Genomic DNA, 22,103 nt, shown 5'->3' on the forward strand with positions numbered 1-22,103 from the left:
AACTTGTGTTTCTTTAGTGTCGATATTCAAAGTAAATAAGAATTAAAAAAAAATATTTTGTTCAATTGGTTTACTTTTTAGAATCCCATAGTATTGTTTTCTACTATTTTCCACTTTAGAGCTCTTTTTTTCTTTTTTTACAAATCATATAATTTGACTATAATTTTGTGGATTAAAAAAAATTGAATGTGGGGCTTCCCTGGTGGTGCAGTGGTTGAGAATCTGCCTGCTAATGCAGGGGACACGGGCTCGAGTCCTGGTCTGGGAAGATCCCACATGCCCCGGAGCAACTAGGCCCATGAGCCACAACTACTGAGCCTGCGTGTCTGGAGCCTGTGCTCCGCAACACATCATTTATAACAGCGTTTCTGTGTGAAAACATTTTGGGTTCTAAATATTTAACTTATAAATTAAACTTTTGAAATAAAATCCAATTGAAATTAGTGCCTGCCTGTATTGTAAATGTGATTTTTAAAACCAGTTGAAAACCGAGAATATTTTTATTTATAAAAAGATTCGTATGAATTTGGAAGACAATTATTCCAACTATTTTAGGACACTTTTATAAAGTAAGTACACCTGAACACCTACAGATTTTGAGCATTTTCCCCTTTTAGACTCTTGTCTCAGTGGATTCTACAAGATAGGAAGCAAGAATTAATTTTATGGGTCAAACAGTCTCTGCAGTTTTCCTACTAAATCTAATGTTACTTTTTGCCCTCATTCAGTGCCAGAGGTAATCACAATATTCTGTCGTTTCATGGTTCAGAAGAAAGTTCTTTGTCCCTCCTAACTTAAATGTATACTTCAGAGTTTGGCTTATTAAGTTGGCAAACTGTCTGACATTTTTGCATTAAAAATAAAGCTATGAGGAAATTCCCTTACTAAAATTAGATAAAAGAAAAATATTCACTTATGAATAAATGGGATACCCTTAGCCAGAAGGTTTTACTTAGCTGTACCAATAAATTATCTTTTGAAAGTTTGACACCCACAGGACTTGTATGAGTAGAAACCATAACAGAAGTACAGGCTGGAATTCTTAAAGAAGTGATGCTTACTAGACATATCTAATATTGAAAGAATGACTTGATATTTAGAAAGCTTTGTAAAACTAAAGATTTAAATGTGAAAATAATTGTAGAAATTATGAATTTAATACCCTTTACTATGAGATCATTTATTATTTGGCAACTCTGGGAAACTTTTCAATTGATAGACAGTCATACCCTTAACATCTTTAACATTTAATTTCAAAATATTTACGACTCAAATGAAAGGGGAAAGAAACAGTCTAAAGTCCTTTGTACACTCCTAGGAAATAAAAATATGTAGGAAAAAAGTCAAAATCCTAATTTATTTTCAATATTTTTATATTAATTATATGTCTATAGCTTTAAAATGTTTTCCGCTTGGCTGTTTCCTTGCTGTCATATTATAGAGTAGTGGTTTTTAAAATTTGGAGTGCATTGGGATGATCTGATATACATATTTAAAATGCTGGTTCTAAAGCCCATTCACAAAGATTCTGATTAAGTACGTCTGGCATGGAACCCAGGAATAGAAATTTTCTTAGGTTGGCTTCAGGTTACATTTTGAGATGTTTCTCAAAATATTTGCAGAGTAGAAGATGAAACTGTTTCTAAAATACAAAGTAGAAGAGTATAAAGTGGGAGCATTTTAAGAACTGTATGGTAAGAACCACACTGTCAGATCATCAGCTGTGCCTTTCACTATAAAATGATTGAAATAACCATTATATATTAGCACTGACAATTATTGCCTAAGAAAGAAACTTTTGATTCTAGGTAATATGCACTTTCAGAACCACTTCATTTGTTTTAATAATCTATGTAAGGAAATTATAAAAATTAGCAAAAAACATGTTTCAGCAATAACAACTGTGATCCTGTAAAATCATACTGCATCAGAGATAAGAGGAACTTCCAGCATTCAAATGGTTCATTCCCCAAAGGTGAAGAACTGTGTTACAACACAAGCCTACTGGACAGATTTATTTAATAAGATGGTGAATTTATAGGAGTGTATAGTTGGTTTATTTCTGTATGATTTTAGGATCAGAGACCTACTATTGTAGCCAACTTCCTCAGGAAGAAACTAAGATGCAGATAGCAGAATAAAGTTCAAGACACGGCCTCACACTATAACATTATTTCTCCTATATACAATGAGAATCATGTGAAAGACGATTCTTTAGAAATCCAAAACTTCAGTAACATGAGACTCCCAATAATGATTAGTGAGATAATTTAATCACCTCCAATTTACTTCAGAGAATTGTGGTTATGCCGAGGGAAAGGGTGTTAGAAATGACAGACCAAAGAAGCAATTTGATTGGTTAATGAAGAGTCTAAGAATGACAATTGAATTTGATGGAATTCATTAGTTGGGACATTCAAGCAGATACTTTACAACCCCGATTATGTACTCTAACATAGGTAACAGTCACAATGTGATATATGTACTTCATTGTTGAATTAGGCATATAGGAAAGAGTAAGGCATAGTATGGCACAAAGAAACATCAGCCTGAGACAAACCTGCCTCCACTCCCACCCCTTACCCAATATTGTTGCTAAAATATCATCCGTACAGCAGGGCACAAAAGCACAGAGGCAGATGCTATGGCATATTCTTTTAGAATGCAAGGCTGCTCAAGATCATCTACAGATAATGAACCATGACAACTTTGGATTTGATGAAGTACAAAACGAGAGTGGGAGAAAGCAAAATGTTATGTAAGTGGCCAGTGCCCCATCAACTAAACTAGCACGTCAAGGGCGTTAATACTAGTAATAATTTCAAAAGACATGACAAATACTAAACATTCTTTTGAAGTAAGAGATACAGCCCTCCAATTTTCCGCACAAATGCATTCTTCTTCCACATATCACAAGTTCATCAGCAAAACATATCAAAGTTTCTGTTTTTTTTCCACGTACCTTAGTTAGTTGCAGTGAGATTTCCAGGAATGAAGCAATAGGCAGGTGAATGGTCTCCAATTCAAAGCCAGGTGTTTGTCAAGCTCTTGCTAGTTCTTGTTTTCCTGGTTTCCTTTGAGAGAAAGAGGAGAATGGAAAAAAATTCATAAAAATGCTGGCCTGCAACTCTGCACCCGCCTTTGCTACTGAGTGTGTATATAGACTTTTGCTGATGTGGCCCATTCATTATTCACAGCCAGCTCTAGCTTCCTCATTTCCTGGTTGCACTACGTGCTCCAGGCTAAGAACCAAGAGGTATGAATCATGTGGACCTAAAGAAAAATCTAGAAGAAGAAATGTTTCAAGAAAGCAACTTTTACCGTCTTTCTTCCGACGTAGCCTGTTCTATGGCATTGCTCCGTAGAGGAGAAAGAGCACGTGCCGCCACAGAAGGCACCCAGTGGAATTACCGCCCGGGGGGATTATCTCTAAGCAATTCATACTTTGCTTTGCTAACCAGACTCCTTGTTTAGGATACTGGAGTGCTGTCCTTCTCTGGCAGTGTTCCCCCATATTTTAGAATTATTGAATAGCTAACTGAGTCTATTTTGATTTGTGAACCTCTTTGCAAGCAACAGCAGCGGCAGCCGTGCTAATAAAAAAGAAAGGCATTGTATTTACCTAGGAAGGACACTGAAATACTGCACATACAAAAACATCTGCGTTGCGGAGCAGGTCTATCAAATATTCTAATAGTTCCCTTCCTTCCTTGCTTCCTTTGTCCTTTTCTTCTCCCTCCTTTCTTTTCCATTCTTTTTTCTTTTCTTTCCTTCTTCCTTTTATTCTTTCTGTTTTCTTTAATATACTGTTTTATCGTATTTATTTATTCTTAGATACAGGGCAACCTATGGTATTATCTTATATTTGAGATTTTTAAATAATGATTTTAGAATATGGAATCTCAAAAACACTAAAGTAACAGAATTCATCCACGAATGCAGAAACTCACAGAGGGAGACTTCAAGTTATCAGCTGCATCTTGCAGCTCCAATTAAGAATGGAGGCTTTGCAGATTCCAGCAGCTCTGATACTAATCAGACCATTCTGCTCTCTTCACAGTTGAAGTTTCAGTTTTCTGGAGGAAGCTAATATGGCAACACCCTGTTATTTGAGGATTCAAGCTTTCCTACTTCAAGATAAATGAACACACAATCCCCCGCAGCTTTCATTATATCCTGAATAGAATTTTACAGTTCCTCTGAAGTTATTAAGGAGTCCTCTTTGCCAACTAATGGACCAGAATCGTTCTGGCATAAATCCATGTAGGAAAATCTTTTGGGGGTTTTCTGGGTTTGGGAAAACCTTAGTTGTTGGTTTAAAGGAGAAGATGCTGCATAAGACAGTGTAATTCCCTGAGTGGTTTCTGAGCTCCATTTTGCCTGGCTGAGATAGACAAGGGAAGGTTGACTCCAGCTCAGGCTATTTCCATTATAGGTACTTATTTATAATCTGCGATTCATTCAATGAATATTAATTGAGTGTCTATTGTGGACTGTCTTTTTGTTGGCCAGGTTTTGGGGATAAAAAATGGAAGTTTCTTGCTTCTAAAAGAATTGGCGAGACAGGTAAGGAAATAAATTATTACTACACATAGATAAGTGTCACAATGGAGATGTAGGATGTGGTAGGCATCGATAAAGATTCTTCCCATCCTCTAGGAGTATTCTAAGTTCTCATGTGGAATGAAGCAGAAAACATCACCAACACTGTGTGTTTATGCACATCTATGTGTGTGCCCTTCACACACACGTGAAGTAAGAGGATAAAACAATAAAGTCCTGATCTATGTCACTCCCTGGAATTTTTTAATAGTTTACACAACTGTGGCTTTTCACAATTGGATCTTCTTTTCAACAATGGTTCCAAGCATAAAATGGCTTTTCCCACCAGAAAGCATTCAAAACCTCTTTCCCATGGCTACAGGTCCCAGAGAGTATCTGATTTCTCAGAGCACAGCCCGCAGGGTCATTTTCTAAATGTTGGTGAGAATACATGAGTTAGTAATATATACCCATTTTGGAAGCCAAATAGCAAAGATTAAAAAACATCTGTCATTGGGATTGTGAGCCTACAAGCAAGCAGTAGACTTCCAGCAGAGTCTGTGGCAGGAACAGTATGTAACACAGATTTAAAAACAAAAGATTCAACTAGATTTAGCTCAGTCACATGGTTTAAAAGGATATTACCAGCTCCCACCAGAACCCACTTTGCAATGTGTTACATAAAACTATGGGTTGTAAACCTAGGACATTTTTTATAGAAATTCATTCTTTCTCTCAGAAGTGATTTTCTAAATGCTTATTCATGTCAGGCAGGGTGCAAGACACTGAACGCTCACTGGCAAAGGAGACAAACGGCTGCCTCTAGTGTCCACCTCACCTCGCCCCACGGAGACTGCAGGCTAATGAAAGAGAGAGATGATGAAAACATACATACAGAGCATATGTCATTACACACTTTACATGTAATATATTCCAAAAAGGACAGGTAAAGATGCTGGGAAAGTGAGAGCAGGGGAGCTTCATCCAGAATTGGCTTCCTTGCAGAAATCACATTCAGGAATTAGCTGGATTTACGGGTAGGATGGGGTAAAGGGGTAGATTCAAACTATGACAATATATGTGTAAAGTCCTGAGCTCTGTATGCTTGAGAAACAAGGACAACACAAAGGGTCAATGTGGTTGAAATGTAGTGAGTATGGAGAGGCATGGGGGTATCAAGGCTGCAGGCAGGCATGGGGCAGCCTCTGATGAGGGTTCTAGGTGAGGGGACCCTGGAAGCCACTGAAGCATCGACTCCCTTTAGTGACTCTTTGGAGAATGGATTGGGGTGAGGATATTTATCACTATTAAAAAAAAAAAACAACTTTCTTTTACCTATTCATAGGAGTGAAATTTATCGTATTGATTTAAAAATTAATTTTCTGACTCCCTGACGTTGAATAGGTCTAGGTTTATTTGTTTTCTTAACTTTTCAGTAATGCTGTATTTTTCTTCCCAGTACTTATCATTACGCTGCATATATGCTTGTCTGTTTCTTCCTGGCACCACGACCACCTCTTCAAAAATCTGTAAGAGCTCGAGGTTTTTTCAGTTTGGTTCATTGATACATATCTAGTGCCTAGAACACCATTTGGCTACTATTCTATACAGTCGTAGCTCAACAAATACATGTTGAATGTATAAATGAATGGATAATTTAGAAAACTGTCTCCTGATGCTAGCAATCATTTACTATTATTTTTATCCCTAAATTACTTTCATGCCAGGTCAGCTTTGCATGTTAATGTAGAGCTTATTAGACTAATAAAATGTGCTTCTGGTGATTCGTCATTAAAAACAGTATTTGTAAATATATGAAGAGCTCATACAACTCAATAACAAAAAAGCAAACAACCCAATCAAAAAGGGGGCAGAAGACTTAAACAGATATTTCTCCCAAGGAGACATACAAGATGGCCAACAGGCACATGAAAAGATACTCAACTTCACTAAGTATTAGAGAAATGTGAATCAAAACTACAATGAGACATCACCTCACACCGGTCAAAGTAGTCATCATTAAGAAGTCTATAAGTAATAAATGCTAGAGAGGATGTGGAGAAAGGGAACCCTCCTACGTTGTTGGTAGGAACGCAAATTGGTGCATCTACTACGGAAGACAGTATGGAGGTTCCTTAAAAAACTAAAAACAGAGTTGCCATATGATCTAGCAATCCCACTCCAGGGCATATATAAGGAGAAAACTCTAAATTGAAAAGATACATGCACCCCAGTGTTCACAGTACCACTAATTACAGTAGCCAAGACATGGAAGCAACCTAAATGACCATCGACAGATGAATGGATAGAGAAGATACTACCGTAACAACTGAGTGGAATACCACTCAATTATGCAAAAAGAATGAACTAATGGCATTTTCAGCAACATGGAAGGACCCAGAGATTATCATACTAAGTGAAGTAAGTCAGGAGGAGAAAGGCAAATATCATATGATATCACTTATATGTGGAATCTAAACTATGATACAAATGAACTTATTTACAAAACAGAAACAGACTCAAACATAGAAAATAAACTTATGGTTACCAAAGGGGATGGGGAGGGATAAATTAGGAGTTTCGGATGAGCAGATACAAAGTACTACATATAAAACGGATAAACAAGGTCCTACTGTATAGCACAAGGAACTATATTCAATATTCTATAATAAACCATAATGGAAAAGAATATGAAAAAGAATATATATATATGTATACACACACACGCACACAAATATGTAACTGAATCCTTTGCTATACACCAGAAACTAACACAACATTGTAAATCAACTATACTTCAATTTTAAAAAAAGTATTTATAATTGTAGCTTATGGAAAAGGTATAAATAAACCTATTTGGGCAAAGAAAATGAATAAAAAAATAAAAGATGAGGAACCTAACTTGAAAGTAAAATATATTTGTCCTAACGTACTTCTCTTAGACTTTAGGTTCACTCATTTTAGGGTAAGAGTCAATCATTTTTCAGTAAATTCTCTTGGTATTTTCACAAAACTCTAAATCCTTTTAGTTATTATCAATTTAGAAATGGATATAGATAAAGGGCTCTCTGGTACCATTTATTTGACAAGGGAACTTAGAGGAACTAACCAAATATATGTACTTCAAATTTTGTAATAGTAAAAGATTATATTTTTATGATATAGATGAATTCATAAAAGCTCATAGACAAAATAAAATATCTAATAAGTTAGGAATTTTAATAGACTGCTTCCACAGAGTGAGATGTTTAATTTATCAATTATTTTCTTCCATTGAACACATGTACTATAAATTTTACTGGGTTAGATACAAATTGTTGTAACACAACAAACAGCTTAAATAATCTAGAGGAATGTGCTTAAGCTACAGTTTTCCCAAGAAAAACTGCCCAACTTATTTGCTTACGGTGCCCTTAATTTTTACTTACGTAAATTCACTTTTTTATAGTGTAATTTAAAAAGGTTAATTTGAATACTGCTTTAATATGAAAAATTTAATGTTGCAGTAGTCAGTGTAAGTTAAATGGTTCAGTGAACCTTGGCAAAGAAAATATAAATGATTAGTTTATGATGTATTACCAACAGGGGTCAGGTTTTTGACCTTATGTATAAGCAAATCACAGACAATATACCAGCCAAATTACCTGAGACATGAAAATGTAAAGAATAATTACATTTGAATATCCTTATGCCAAGATGCCCTGTAGGATAATTGCGTAAGAAGAATCTTGTTTGCAATGTGCAAAGGCAAAAAGTGGGGGAGAAAGCAGGAGAGGTAGGCTCTTGCACCATTCAAAAATTTTTTCCCTGTTAAAAAATAGTTTAAGACAAAATGTTTGCAAACTGTATTTGAAACATAGAATGTGGAAGGACCTCAGTTAGAATTAAAATTTATTTGGATTTTTTTAAAGCAAAAAAATGCCAGGGAGAAATCTTTTACTATATTAGTCAATGTGGGATAAAAGCTACAAAGAATTTTATATCATTATTCTTTGTAAATTGGACAGAAGAAGGAGTTTGAAAGCCTTGGCTCTCTTGTCTGATTTAATCCACAAAACAGTGCATCTGCTTTCATCTTTTTCTTTTTTATTTCTAAAATTTCAACATAGAACACACTGTGAATTTTAACAACCTGTTTTTGTTCAACTGATTGCCTTCAGTTCCCCTATTCCTTTGTTACTGAGGACAAATGAATATATTTCTTTTTTCTTTTGTAAATGTATTTTCAGGTTTGATTTGAAATTATTCAAGATACGTTTGGACCTCTTTATAAGATAAATTTAGTTAGGAAAGGAATCTAGTCTAGAGATTTGCTAAAACTGGCCATGATGCACATGATCCATTTTTTTATGCCATCATCTATTGACCACTGTTAGTGGTATGCTAATTACTAGATAACAAACTAGCAACACTAGCAATACTTGACCACTGTGGGAATTTAGGTGAACTCTGATCTGAAGTGCAGGTAAAAGTCACTGGGAGAACAGATTTAGGAAAAACACACAAGCATGTGCTCCGAGAAAAAAAAAAAAAAAAAAGTTTTTTTTTAGTGATATTTCCAGTAAAGGACTGAATTGAGCTTTCACAGACTGTTATTTCGGTACGCGGGCCTCTCACTGTTGTGGCCTCTCCCGTTGCGGAGCACATGCTCCGGATGCGGAGGCCCAGCGGCCATGGCTCATGGGCCCAGCCGCGCCGCGGCATGTGGGATCTTCCCAGACCGGGGCACGAACCCGTGTCCCCTGCATCGGCAGGCGGACTCTCAACCGCTGCGCCACCAGGGAAGCCCAGACTGTTATTTTTTGGTTGTCACTGTGTTGTCTTTAGAACTTCCTGGTTATAATCCTCAATTCCTTCATCTAAAAAAACAAATATAATAACAATAATTATCCAGTAGTGCTATTGTGAGGATTGGATAAATTAATTTACTTGAAATGTTAGTGTATAATAAGCTCTGTTGGGTTGGCGTTAATGTTACCATTACTGACATCATTATTCTTTTTAATATCAAGTTAACACAACTTCAAATTTAAAAACACTTCAGCCTAAATCCCATTCTTGAACGCTGAAGGCACATTTAATTATGGTATATTGGAGGGTACATCACTGTACTGTTATTCTAGTTTTTACGCACATGTTGTATTTCCTTATCTGGCCTCTAAGTCTCTTCAGGACAAAAACTGTCTTACTAATTCATCTTTCCCTTTCTCTTGTCCTCTATCTCTTCTCTCTTCTCTCCTTTACATTAACATATTTATAGAGCACCTACCTTGTGCTAGACACTTTTGTAGGTCTGAAGTTACAGAGGCAAACAAGACAGATCAGATCCCTGCTTTCATGTTGCTTAAGTTCTTGCAAAATTCAATTAAAACTCTGTTACTACTGTATTTGCTAAATTCTATACCAGTGCCAATGTTGGAGTGCCAAATACAAAAATAAAGACATGAACAAATATATACATAGTAAATATTTTAGAAAATGTATTTAAAATGTAAGAAATTGTAAAAGGTGTAAACTTTCATAAAAAGACAACAGAAGAAATGAAAAATTAACTGTAGTAACGAAGGCAGAGTATACTGACCTTGTTTGAATGGCTCTGTATGATTATCAACTTCAAGCTTTTTTCATGTAAATAAGTACTAAATGAACCAGGTCACAATAAAATTTTTTATAATTTACAAAAGAGGCTTTCAACTTTGATGAGAAAAGAGCCTATCAATAAACAAATAAATGAAGTAAACTGTAAAAAATCTTTATGGTATAACAGTTTATTTTGCACAAAATATTTAGTCCCACATTTTTAACATCACATTGTCAGTGTCATAAGAGCCCAGATATGAGAAAACCCAGACTTAAGCAAGTACGATGCAACAGAATAAGGAAGCCTCTATTGAAATAGCTTGTTCATGTAATAGTAACCATAAACTTCTCATTCTAAACTTTATAAATTACCTATATCTAAAAAATAATTACATATCTTCTATGTATGATTTGGGCAATAAAAAGATAGCATAAGTAGAAGCCAACTGTATCAATCTCAACTGAACAATTAAATAAACATTTACCTGTTTCTTAAATCAGACGTAAAAGCACATAATTTACAACAACGAAAGCTACCCAAGAATCACTAACATTTTGAGTCCATCAGTTATATGGGGGAAGGGAGAATAGGGTACTTATTTTTAGTTCCTAGAATTATCTTGTATTTCTAAAAACATTATGTACTAAAGAGAACAACTCAAAAAAACGAAGTTAGAAATTTTATAAAGTTTAAAACCAATTTTAGAATAACTAAAAAAATCAGTCTACTTTATTTTCATGTTCTTTAAAATATGTACATGTAAATCAGTGAAATATGTTTACTTTGGAAACTCTCAGAACTTTAGGCTCTGCAAAGTAAGAAAATTTATAAAATGATCTAAAGCTACTATATTAGAATATACCCATTTCAGTCTAAAGCATAGTACTCAATACAGTGTCTTGTATAAAGAAAAACAATTGGTATCTCTTGGTAGAGAATCTTGGATGATGAAATTATCTAGTGATGTCTTTGATCTGCAAACCTTGGGTTTCTCATGTATTGTTGACAGCTAGTTGGTAGTAAACCATTCATCAAGTCCTTTCTATCCTATGAAAATGTTAACACTTTTATCCCCACCTCCAACTTCATTTCTCTACACTTTCCTTCAATAAGGAGCCAAATAAGTCAAGCTACTCCCTCCAATCCTCACTTGACTTATTCCTATTTCAACTCCTTAACATGGCTCGTAAGTCTTTTCTGGCCTCATATACCCTCCTCATCTGTCTTCCTCAGTCTATTCTAGACACACTGGCGATTCCTCCAGCTCAACAGACCATGTTCCAACCCAGGGCCTTTGTTCTCTCTACCACGCATGATCTTTCCTGGATATTTACATGGCTCATTTCCTCTGTTTATTCCAGTCTTTTATCAAATGTCACCTTTGTAGGGAATTCTTCCTTTGCCACTATACCCACCCCCGCCCTGTATACTTTCTTTATAACACTTAACAAGACCTGATATTATAGACTTTTGTTTATTTGTCCATTTGTTTATTTTGTCTCCCTCTTGCCACAATGCATGAAGGCAGACGTTCCTGTCTTACTCGTGCCCATAAGACCAGCACCTGGGATAGTATCTGGCTCATATGGGCACTCTATAAACATTTGTTGAATGAATGGGTTCTTCATGTTTTAGCTCAAATAGTTTGTCTGCTAAGCCATTACTGAATCCCACATTGGCATGGTTCTACTAAATTCTACGTTAGGTGTCCTGCCCAATTGTTTGAGTCCACCCTGCCCTATACCTGGCACAGATTGGGCAAGTGCTCAGTTATCTCTTACATAATGTGTACAGTGATGATCCTTTTAGGTCTATTTTCCTTTCAGAATTCAGAGTAAATTAAGAGATGATATGAGTTATTCTTTTCAAATTTGCTTAAAACATACATGGAACACTTTGAGATTCACAGATGAAATTTTCAATGAAATGGTGTAGAATATACATCCTCTTGAATTAATTTCATCCTGCTTCCTTGGGTATTGTCCATAAAATCTTCCCTCTGTGTATTTCAGAGATTCCAAAATTTATTTTTGGGAGGTTGCAGTGAGAAGTAGAGATCCTTATGAGAATCTCATGACTCTTCAAATAAAAATTTACATACACTCAATATTTTGTTTATGCTTTTAAGAGAACAAAATCAACCTGAAGTCCCAAATAGACTCCTACTCTATGGATCTTGAGTTAAGAATCTTTCTTCTTCTTCTTCTCTATTTTTGTTTTTTACTAGTTTATAAACAAGTTCATTTTTGTCCATACTAAGCCAAAATATTACTTTTACATCAACTACCCTTCTACCCCTTACTCACTTTTCTCCTCTTTATTATAAAACTTTCATAGTGAACTTTTCTGCATTTACTTCCATATATCTATTCAATCTTCAGCAATCCGACTTCCTCATTCATTATACTAAAGTCATCATGCATCTCATGGCTGTCAAATCTAACACCTACTTCTCAATTTTCAACTTCTCTGCATTACTGAGATTGTTAAGCACCATTCCACCGTTTCAAAACTTTGGTTCTGTGTTAATGCCCATACTTTTTGGGCTTTGTAGTTTTTGGTTTTCGTAGTTTTGTGGTTTTATTTATTTTTAAAAATTATTTATTTATTTATTTTTGGCTGCATTGGGTCTTTGTCGCTGCACGCGGGCTTTCTCTAGCTGCGGTGAGAGGGGGCTACTCTTCGTTGCAGTGTTCCGGCTTCTCATTGCGGTGGCTTCTCTTGTGGAGCACAGGCTCTAGGCTCGCAGGCTTCAGTAGTTGTGGCACACGGGCTCAGTAGTTGTGGCGCACGGGCTCAGTAGTTGTGGCGCACGGGCTCAGTAGTTGTGGCTCGCGGGCTCTAGAGTGTAGGCTCAGTAGTTGTGGCACACGGGCTTAGTTGCTCCGTGGCATATGGGATCTTCCCGGACCAGGGTTCGAACCCGTGTCTCCTGCATTGGCAGGCAGATTCTTAACCACTTCCCCACCAAGGAGGTTCCCGTAGTTTTGTGTTTTATTGTAGTTTCTTATTTTGCTTCCTCCTCACTATACTCTAGACCCGAATTTCCTCCTGCTGGCTATCTACTTATAGATGTCCTACTGGTATATTAAACCCACAAACCTCAAATGAAATGTTGCACATTTCCCTTATGCTTTTTCTTATTTTGTGTTCCCTGGCACATTATCTGATAAGAAAACTGAAATTCATCTTTGACTCCACCTAACTTCCACTCCCACATCTGATTAAGTGTCACATATTATTGATTCTTCCCCTGAAATGTCCCTGATATTCTTTCCCTTCTACTCTCTCAGTCCACTGACGAATCCAGACTCTTATCATGTTATTGCCTATATGTGCTTTAGCTTCATAACCGATGTCTTCCATTTAATATCCTGCCACTTCATTCCAAGCTCCACAGTGCCCTGCCCTCTAGCCTTGCTCTTTTTACAATACCAGAGTATTTTGTGTTGCTATTAAAAGATGTACTTTTTTCTTCCAGATACTGCAGTTAATTACATACAAGTCTGCTTTTGCCATCAGATTATGAATTCCTCAAGGGGAGAAATCATATTCTAGCCTCTTTTGTACCCTCCATAGTGACCCCTTGCCCACAGTATGCACTTAATACATATTTGTTAAATTAAGCATAAGATAATGTGAGAAAAAACAGTTCAGAAAATATGTCATCACTGTGCTAGTCTGGCTAAGATGCCCTTCTCTACTGTAACACAAGAAAATAAAACTACATCATTGTCCTTAATAGTTTATGCTCAAATATTAGCTCAAATATCTTACTTGTTATCCTTGATATTTAGTTTTTGAACAAGGAATTGTTCAATAATACACTGGAGAAATTAAAGAGAGTAGAAGCATATATTGACTTAATGGTCACATGTTATCAGAAGCCAATGATTATTTCACTTAAATTTCTCTCAATAGTTATTAGCAAGACAAGGTGTTTATGAATATTAACTTTTTTGAGTGTTATATGTATAAAAAGAATGCAGGAGGAATAATACCTTCTCCAATATGATATCAAAAATATAGGGGATTAATTCACATCCTTAAGTTTTTGACTCATACCTCTGGATTCTGTCTAAGCTTCTGTAAATAAACAGATAGGTGACTTACCTTGTCAATGTTTTTATTCTGACTTAATCTGAAACAAGTATTATGACAGAATGCTTGACATATATGTTGTGAAAAGCTAAAACTATGGTGTAAGAGGAAACTATTTTCCATAGATTGTCAGGCAAAGTAAATAGGCAAGATGGCATAGTAAAAAGATTGCGGGTCCTTAGAATTAGACAGGTTTGGAATTAAATTGTGACTTTAACATGTACCAGCTCAGGAATCTTAAGAGAATTGTTCAAACTCCCGAGTGGTGATAATGGTACCAGTCTTAGAGTTACGAGGATAGAATGAGGTGAAGTATGACACACGAATGATTAAGGTATATAAATGTTTCCTGCTTAGAAAATACTGGTCCCTTCCCACTTCCCTGTCTTCTAACAGAACATAAAATAGACACAGTCAAAATGTAAACTCTGAATTAATAAATTAGGGTTCATTCCATTCATTTAGTTTAAGAATATGTATTGATGTTCTACCAGGTTCCAGGAAACACGGTATCTTTGGCAGTGACTCATACAGAAAGGGCCTGAAGAACAATCTTGGTCCAAGTGTCAGCTCCAGGACTTATGCTGTGGGGTCACTGGCAAGTGGTTGACCAATGCCACACCTGTGAGACATTCAAAAAGTTGTTTCCCGTAAAATGTAATTGAAGTAATGTTCAATTTACCAGGTGATTCTTGTAAAGATGTTAAGTGTTATGAGGATTGGACGTAGATTTGAGGGGGAAGCATGTTCTTGTTTTGGATTTAAATATCTTGTATTGGAAATACCAGGAGGCCAACCAAGTGCACAAATCTAGTGGGAAGCTAAAAAGAGGATTATAGACTATATGCTCCAGGAGAGCAGGGGTCAGGTCCTGTTGCCTTTGCTCAGTATTTTATCTCCCTGCTCATGCTATCTGCTCAATCAGTAATGACAATGACAGCACAACACATCTAACAGAGCACTTATTAATAGAAGACTTATTATGTGTCAGGTTCTATTCCAAGAATTTTACAAATGTAGTTAACTCTCACAGCCATACCATGGAAAACGAGAAATTGGGGCACAAAGACATTAAATAACTTGCACAAGGTCACCTAACTGATAAGTAAAGCTCACATTTATACCCAAGCATTCTGTCTTCAAAGTCCACACTCTTAACTACCCTCTCTAATTTGCAAAACTAAGGAATAAAAAACAAATTTGGGAGCTGAGAATAGAGATTTGAGATTGTTTGTAGAGATGTAAAAACAAGCTAAGGGAATAGCTGAAATCTCTCAGCGAACACATGAAATGTAGGAAGAGGAAATGGCTGACTATCATTGAAGAAAACCAACACTTAAAAGATGGACAGAGAAAATGCAATATACCCAAGAATAGGCAAAAGAAGGGAGCAGTGTGTCGAAAGACAAAGTAGAAGAAACTTCTAAAAGTAGAGTGTGTGGTCAAGAAACCAAGTAAGTTACAGATTCAAAGTATATCTCTTGACAGTGTTCCTTCAGAGACAAGAGTGAGAACATAGAATGGACAATGAAATAAAATATAATGATATACAATAACTCAGAGAATAAGCATAGTAATACTATTGTATGTGCACTTCTAATTGTTACTCATATTAGCAGTGTGGGACATTTCGGGATGTTTAGGTACACAAACCCACGTACACCAACTAGCATCTTCATAAACTAAAAAAAAAGACATTTCTTAAAGGCTTAAAAGAGTCAGACAATATTTAATTTCTATTTTATAACAAGTAATTCAGACAACAAATATTCTTTTTCAAGATGTGTGAAACTAACAAGAGAGATAAAAATGAATAATGAAATCTTGAAAGATTTAAAATTATGAACAAATGTTTTAAAGTTTAGGAGTAAGATTAGGAATAATTTCTCATTTCTAATTGGGTCTCACTTCTATTTAGTGCACATAAAATAAATCAATTTCCTCAGTAGCATACAGAATGCATTGACATTACTAATAGTTAATAAAAAAGTATTACTCATATCAATAGTTTAGAATTGTACAGTATTCTAAATTCTTCACATTCATTTGGTCACAACCACCTTGTTATACAGAGAGTAAAGCTCAGAAGTTTACCTTTCTTTCTTTTTGCTACCCTAAGAATAGAAGAAAATTCAACAGCTTCTGGAGCCCAAACACTTTTTCTTTCAAAGGAATTCTATTTACTCACAGTTCCTCATTCTAATCAACCAAGGCTGCTATGAGAGGGAACTTGGGCAATTGCAAAAGCTTATTATTGTAAAGCTTCCATGTATGGTTTTTCTCGTTTTAAGATTTTTTTTTTTTACTTTGTTATCTCTGTCTGCTATAGTTTCACAATATCTTCCTTAGAGCACAAATTATAAGACAGTTTTTATATCATGTACAGTATATTCACTATTACAATTGTTACCATTCAATATAGGTTTGATACATGCAGTCATTCCATTTTTGGTGAGCTAAGTTTTGGACCTGTTCTCAAAATCTTCCAAAATTCTAGAGAGAGAATGTATTACCCCTTCCCCCTTTATTAATGTATTAACCCTAAATCTGAAAAGAATATACTAGCAGATAAAAGACTTTTTTCTCTACTAACATGGTGAGAATCTTTTAACAATTCAGATACATGAATGTGAATCCAAAGAAGGGAATATTTAAATTGAGTTTGAACTTTAATATAAAGTGACATAAAGGGAAAACTGCTAGTGCAAAAAATGTCAAATTATCCCTTATTACAATGCTTCTGAGAAAGTACACGTTCCATTAACCATTCACTTTTTCATTTATGCTACCTATATTTTGGAGCACTTATTATGTGCCAGGCGCTGTGTTGAGATCAAAATTAGAATTAAAAATTACTTGAAAAAAAAAAAATTACTTGAGCAAGGCCTGTAGGGAAAAGCATTCCAGGGGGGTGGTTCAGCATGTGCAAAGTTTCTGACGTGTCGAGCCCATGACCAGGCCCACTGAACCACAGAAAGCACACTGGGAGTGAGGAGCCCTAGGCTGGGAAGGTAAGGAGGATTCAGATCCCAGAGGTCCCTGTATGTCACAGCAAGGACTTTGGACTGTTTTTCTTAAACTTTATAAAATCATTAAAGAGCTATAAGTGGGGCTTCCCTGGTGGCGCAGTGGTTAAGAATCCATCTACCAATGCAGGGGACACGGGTTCGAGCCCTGGTCTGGGAGGATCCCACATGCCACGGAGCAACGAAGCCCGTGTGTCACAACTACTGAGCCTGTGCGCCACAACTACTGAAGCCTGTGCGCCTAGAGCCTGTGCTCCACAAGAGAAGCCGCCGCAAAGAGAAACCCGCGCACCACAACGAAGAGTAGCCCCCCCTCGCCGCAGCTGGAGAAAGCCCGTGTGCAGCAACGAAGACCCAACACAGCCATAAATAAATAAATAAATAAATAAATAGCTATAAGGAGGGTAGGAGGGGGCAGTAACTTAATCAGAGCGGAATTTTCAAAACACCACTTCGGCTGTGGTATGGTGAATAGATTTCAGAAAAACAATAATAGAAGAGTTAAGCGACACAATTATTTATTACCAAAGCTTATGAAATAAATTCATTGTTCCTATAAGCCAATTCTTTTAAAAAGTTTGAATGACAGCTTGCTTTCAGAATATCCTATATAGATTAGGACTGAGAACACACACAGGCCAACTCCCTGCTTCCTTGCCCCAAAGAGACTCACAGATGCCACATTTTCCAATCGCTTTACAAAGCTGGCATACTTGGTTGATGTAATATTTAGGTCATAGACTTTGAGCTAGTTTTCTAGTAGTGTTGTTCAGTTTTTATTGATCATTTATAGGCTACCTAGGATAAATCTGCTTGGAGAAAAGTAAAGGTAACTGACCTATGGAGCGATAATATTTAATTATAATGCCCTAAAAAGAATGCTACTGAGTGATTACTGTGTGCCAGGCAGTTCTCTAAACACTTTATCTTGTATTGTTATTTAATCTTTGTAAGAATCCTATCAGATAATACCCTAAGTGACCCAAGCTTCTTGCCTAGACTATCCGTATCATCACAATCAAAAAGTTTGAAGAAAAACAAAATCACACTAATGAACCTTAAAACCAAAAAAGAAGAAAACCCTACAGAAGAACAAAAAACACAATCCAATATTTTATCTCAATACACTTTTGTTATAGTAGGTTATGTGACATTAAAAAACACTACAGGTATATAACAATATTACATCTGGCCTCTGGTTCTATGTAACTCATGAGTCAAAGGTTTTACTATGAATTTGCTCAAGTATAGCATCAGATATGTAGTAAATGATTATGTTCACTTACCAAAATATGACACATCAAGCAGAAAAGAAAGGGATGTAGTGTTTACCGGTTATTCCAGTTCAATTACAGAGCTTCCATCTCCTGGAAGGATGATCATTTTATCTGGTGCTAAGTGTCATTCTAAGTATTCTCAAGTTGCCATTAGTAATGCATAAGAACTGCTCATCATTCAGGCAGTGCCTACAACTACCTTCTCATTTCTCTTATATGACATACTGCTTGTGATTCAGAGGGAAAGCAGGCTGCTACAGGAGACAGGGTTGCAAAGATAATATCTCCACTTAGGAAAACAAAGGGGATATAATCAACTTCTATGAAGACATGAAGGCAGTTGATTGGGTCAACATGAACTTGCTCATAGAAATCTTGAATCACTAGAATTTACGGGAGTAACAACGGCTTAAAGCTTGAAATAGCAAACTTAAGACAACAAAACAAATATTAAATAGTCCACAAAGTGGGCCTTCGAGTATAGAAATGCACACTTCAGAGAGGTAGAATGAAAAGATAAGTTTCTTTAAGGAAAACTTTATATAATTGATGGATTACAGATCCATACTGGGCTATTAGAAATAGAACTGCAATAGTTTTATATTCTCCACTGTACGTTCCTTTGCCAATATGTAGGCATAGACCATGAGCTGAAAGAAAGTTTTATAGTTCAAGTATGAGCTGATGTTTTTAATTCTACAGGGAAAACCATGGCAGGCTCCTATTCACATCTCTCAGAAGCCATCCTTAACCCCACTGATCTATGTAGAATCATCTCTGTGTCCCCCAGAGCAACCCATGAACCTCTCTAAATGTGACACTAATGTATTTACTCTGTTCCGGCATCTTTACTTTCTGTTTTTTTCCGATAGACTGTGCTGTCCCAGGCAGGCAGCACATTAAGACATCTGTCCATTACACCTGCTTCACCAGTTGATTTCATTGGTTGCTAAAGGAACTTCTTCTTTGAGATGAAGAACTAGGTGAGAAAAAATTGAGTCAGAAGGGTGTTTCTATTTTCCAATGATTAAATATGCTTTACCTATTCACTCAAGAAATGAACAGGTCACTGTATTGCCAGATTCTGTATATATTTAAATTATAGCAGAAAATATTTTGAGAATTCCTAAAATTCATGCCGTTACTTAAAATGCTTGTTAAGAGAAAATCTAGAAAGGCTAAAGGTTAGAAAAAACTCTCAAAAAATGGAGTTGAACAGGGTTGAAACACGAACTGTTAAGATTTTCTCTTTTACTTTCTTCTTTTATTTTCTTCCATGACAAGCAAAACTCCCAACAAAGCATGGAAGTAGTGAAGTTGCCTTTTTATTGTTTTTTAAAACTAAGATATTAACTATTAGACTGTAAAATCAAGTATATATGAGTTTAAAAATATTTAAATTACTCTGAAATCATGTGCCATTTTTAAACCACTCTGGAATGCAGTTCTTCCTAACTTTAGCTTTACACGGCTTTTCAAAATCACCAGTAGTGTTTCTCTGTTTCTTGAATCCTGTAGTTCAGATTCTTTATAACTACCTTTAGAAACAGAATCACTTCATGCAGCCTCCCTGCTCACGGCATAACATTCAAATGCACTTACAATTTCAAAGGAATTGAAAGCATTTCTGATATCTCACTTTCCCACTGAATTCCTCCCTAGCTTACATAGCTGGCATTGCAACTGTGTTTTTATTAGTTTCAAACAGGGTAGAACTCAGCAGTATTCTGTGATGGGCACACATTTTCTTAAGAAGCCCTGACATCTGTTGTTCTGTAATTAAGAGCTAGAACCTATATGTTTGATTGATTGTTTCTTTTTAGGGGCCTCTTATAAGAATCATCCATCAGAATTATTGCATCTATTAACCTCTCTCTTTTGTGTTCATATAGAAAAGAAGTCCTTCTAATGGAATACACCCTCGTTTACATATTAAGGTAGCACAAGCAACATGTTTGTAATAACAGATGGGGGCAGAAGGATTAAAGGGTGTTTGAAGCATATTAAAACCAGTATTTTCTTGTGAGGAAGCTTTTTGATTATAATTGCTCTTAAGTAAGATTATAATTTTCATAATTCTAAGCAAACATCTTAAAATATTGCATTTTTAGTTACATATAATTTTATTCCAAATATATTCGTAACACAAATATTTAATAAGAAAATCTTTCTTCCAACTGATTCAGTACTTTGGAACACTGCTTAACCTCCACACAATACTTATACTAGTTAATATATACAGCTATCAGTTTGTTAAAAAAAAAATTAACTAAATAAATTGAATGATTTGCTGAACAATTAAGAGACTAAAGTTCAAAATTAGCATATTATAAGAATAAATGTTTACATATAAAATAATTTCAAATATGTTATACACAACAGACTCTTTGGTCCTATAAATGTTCTTCTCAATTGATGTTAAAGGGATCTTGAATGTTTTTCACACTGGCACAAAAGATACAAAATGATATCAAAGCATAGTGCACTTTCCTTTACTTAAATTATAGCTGCAAGTAATAAAACTCAATCACTAGAAAGAATAATACATAGTATTTTGAATGATCTTTGGTAAGTTCCTGAACTTGCTTGGTAGGGGCTAGGTACAAATTCTAACACTGGAATGTAGAAACAGAAAAATACAAACAAAAATATGGCAAGGAAGTGATCAACAAACTTCTGCTGTATTTGGATTTGTAAACTAAATTAAAAAGAGAAAGTTGAAGTATCTATTGCGTCCTTGGTTTCTCAGTGACAGCTCTGTATGCAGGGCTCTTGTGGTTTGGAACTATCTGGGCCTCAGAAGCATAATCCATTTATTAAAGGGTACTTGGAGAAGGGAGATCAAACTTTATCTCTAATTATAACTTTCTTCACAAGGAAAGATGAAAAGTACACTCAAAAATGGCTTTTCTTTTCCTGAAAAGTTACACCTTGAATAGAATTAGAAGAAGCTATGATCTCAAGTGAAGCTACGTAAGGATTTAGGGGATAAGAGTAAATTGAGGGAAACGAAAATTATGTGAATACTAGAATGTAAATAAAAATGCAGGTTGACTAAATTGACTTTAAATTTTTAGATGATTTCTTAACCAAATAATATGGTATAATGGTTACTGCTTTGCCACATCTTGCAGGATTTTCATATTTATTTGGGGAGTATTATTTGAAATACCTTACAATATTAAGATCTTCAGTGTTTTGTTATTTTATCCATTGTACATATGACTCATTTGAGTCAAAGAAAACGTGTAGTCTATTTGGGCCAGCTCAGAGTATTCTGACTCCCAAAGAAAAGCAAAGAATACAGGCTTTTCATGTGGAAAAACACAGGATCCAATTCTGGTCTCTACCCACCTACTGGCTGTGTGACCATGAGCCAATGACTTAACATTTCTGAGTCCCTTTAGATGCAAAATACAATTAATAAAATCAACCCCACAGAGTTTTCTTAGTTGAAATGAGTATTGAGCTCAGTGCTTGAACACAGTTAGTGCTTCAGCAGTCATATTACCCAGGTGTAGGCAATGTCAATAATACAATTCTCTACACTAGTTGTCAATTTCCATAGATCTGAGC

General features: G+C 35.7%; 1 protein-coding gene across 1 annotated transcript in view; it reads right to left on the reverse strand.

Annotated features, from left to right (window-relative positions):
• Positions 1–22,103, reverse strand: part of SYT1 (synaptotagmin 1) — a 534,924-nt gene that overhangs the window by 424,144 nt on the left and 88,677 nt on the right. Inside the window, exon 2 of the mRNA XM_024736769.1 lies at positions 2,963–3,074. The gene's annotated coding sequence lies outside the window, so the exon portion shown is untranslated. The remainder of the gene's footprint in view (positions 1–2,962; positions 3,075–22,103) is intronic.

This window comes from Neophocaena asiaeorientalis, unplaced genomic scaffold, assembly GCF_003031525.2.
Source record: "Neophocaena asiaeorientalis asiaeorientalis breed wild unplaced genomic scaffold, Neophocaena_asiaeorientalis_V1.1 scaffold134, whole genome shotgun sequence".
Lineage (NCBI taxonomy): Eukaryota > Metazoa > Chordata > Mammalia > Artiodactyla > Phocoenidae > Neophocaena > Neophocaena asiaeorientalis.